Raw genomic sequence first — 2,500 nt, 5'->3', positions numbered from 1 at the left:
TCTGATCAATAGAAGGGGGTTAACCAAAGTGATGTGTGTTATCTGTCCCTCCTCCACCCCCCTACTCTCCCCCCTCCTCTCGCTCTCTATCGTTCCTTTTCCGTCCCCATTTCCATTTGGTCCCCTTTTTTCATGTTCTCTCTCTCTCTCTTCTCTCTCTGTCTCTCTCTCTCTCTCTCTCTCTCTCTCTCTCTCTCTCTCTCTCTCTCTCTCTCTCTCTCTCCCCACCCCCTCTCTCTCTCTCTCCCCCCTCTCTCTCTTTCCTTTTCTATCCCCCATTTCCATTTGGTCCCCTTTTTTCATTTTCTCTCTCTCTCTCTCTCTCTCTCTCTCTCTCTCTCTCTCTCTCTCCCCACCCCCTCTCTCTCTCTCTCTCCCCCCTCTCTCTCTTTCCTTTTCTATCCCCCATTTCCCTGTTGGTCCTTTTTCATTTCCTTTATCACTCTCTTTCCTCTCTAAGAGAGACAGAACATGGAAAACCACCCAAAGGGAAAAGAGGACACAGTCAGGCTTTGTTGATGATTTGTTTGATTTGATTTGTTGATTTGTTTGTCTTTGAGTGTCTAGAAAAGCGCTATATCAGTCTAATGTATTATGTGTCCACTGTACATGATGTGTCTGTGTCGTTGCTATGCTAGGTGTGTCGTTGCTATGCTAGGTGTGTCGTTGCTATGCTAGGTGTGTCGTTGCTATGCTAGGTGTGTCGTCGTTCGCTCATTAGGAGCAATTTGGGGTTCAGTGTCTTGCCCAAGGACACCTCGACACGTGGCCATCTGGGGTTCGAACCTCCAATCTGCCGACCTTGTGATCATTAGACACCGGCTTTATACCTCCTGCGCCACAGCCGCCCCCAAAGAACATTAAAGTGAATTCTGTGTAAAAAAAAACCTGTAAAAAACCCCAGTGAGGTCGTTTAGGCCTGGGGGCTGGGGCTCTGGCCCTGAATGTTTCATGAATCGCCCTGGTAAACAAAACAAAACCATCTACCGCATCGCCATCGATTTAACGCAAGCCCCCCCCCCCCCCTGCCTTCAACCCAAAACTCTGCTAGCACACCAACCCCCCCGCCCCGCCCCGACCTCCCCCCCTCCCCCATCATCGACAAAATGTAGGCTGAGAGCTACACCCCCAATGTTTCAAGATCCTAACAACAATGCCTCTGGGTAAAACAAAACAAAAAAACACAATGTCGTGATGTTTTAACAGGAACCGTTAGCGAACAACAGTAAGTAGGGCTACATTAACACCGAGGCAGAGCAACAACAGAACAAGAAACAGGAAGAACGAGAATAGCATATCAATAACAAAACAACCCGTTTAACGGTTCAAAGAGGAAAAACATACAAAATAAACGAGGAACACAACTGTCGTAAACAAATCCATAACGCTAACGCTCGCTAACGCTTGGCCTAGGGGACGTACAGGAGTTGGTGAGGCATTCAAGGCCTAAAAAAACCTCAAACTCGAACACTAATAAATCTGTTCTCTCCTTAGAAAAAGAGTTTTACACATCAACACACACACACACAGCAGCCTCAGACATCAAAGACCGGCGTGAACAACGAGAGACAAGCCTGTCTGGCAGCTAATACATGACAACCGCCTTGTTGTTCTGGTTTAAACAGATGAGGCTCGGTTTCATCAAGATGTCCGCTGGCTAGACACGATAATCTAACAGAACAGCACGACGCTCCAGGGCTGACAGAGAGAGAGAGAGAGAGGGGAGAGAGGGGAGGGGGGGGCGCGGGCATTGATCACCACAGAAGATAAGATCAAAGATAAGATCAAACAGCGCCCGGCGTTGGATCGGCCGCGTGTAAACATGTCAGTCGAGTCCGGAGTGCGGTCGGTTCCCGCGGTTACGCAGAGCGCCGTGTCTCCTGTCTTCGCTGACCTCCTGTCTGTCGTCTGTCAGCGGCTCTGCGTCCGTTCACCATCCCTCCATCTGATGACACCACTGTTCTTCCTTCTCCCTCCTCCTCCTCCTCCTCCCCCTCCTCTTCTCTCTCCTCTTCTTCCTCTCCCCTCCTCCTCCTCCCCTCCTCTTCTCCATCCTCTCCCCTCCTCTTCCTCCTCTCCCCTCCTCTTCCCCCTCTCCCCTCCTCCCCCCCCTCCTCTTCCTCCTCTTCTACCCTCCTCTCCTTCTCTTCCTCCTCTCCCTCCTCCTCTTCCCTCTCTCCCCTCTTCTTCCTCCTCCTCCCCTCCTCTTCTTCCTCCTCCTCCTCCCCTCCTCTTCTCCCTCCTCCTCCTCTTCCTCCCCTCTCCTCCTCTCCCTCCTCCCATCTCATCTCCCTCCTCTCCTCTCCTCTCCTCTCCTGATCTCCCTCCTCTTCCACCCCCTCTCCTCACCTCCTCTCCCTTCCTCTTCTCCCTCCTCCTTCTCTTCCTCCCCCTCTCCTCTCCCTCCTCCTCCTCTCCCTCCCCTCCCCTCCTCTTCTCCCTCCCCTCCCCTCCTCTTCTTCCTCCTCTCCCCTCCTCTTCATCCTCCCCTCCTCTCCCC

General features: G+C 52.1%; 1 protein-coding gene across 2 annotated transcripts in view; it reads left to right on the top strand.

The window, feature by feature from the left end:
• LOC308156639 (putative flavin-containing monoamine oxidase A) overlaps positions 1-2,500 on the top strand; it is a 62,437-nt gene that overhangs the window by 34,747 nt on the left and 25,190 nt on the right. The gene's annotated exons all lie outside the window — the stretch shown is intronic.

Source organism: Nansenia antarctica (genome assembly GCF_963989245.1).
Source record: "Nansenia antarctica genome assembly, chromosome: 4".
Lineage (NCBI taxonomy): Eukaryota > Metazoa > Chordata > Actinopteri > Argentiniformes > Microstomatidae > Nansenia > Nansenia antarctica.
This window is presented reverse-complemented; position numbering and strand designations above follow the sequence as displayed.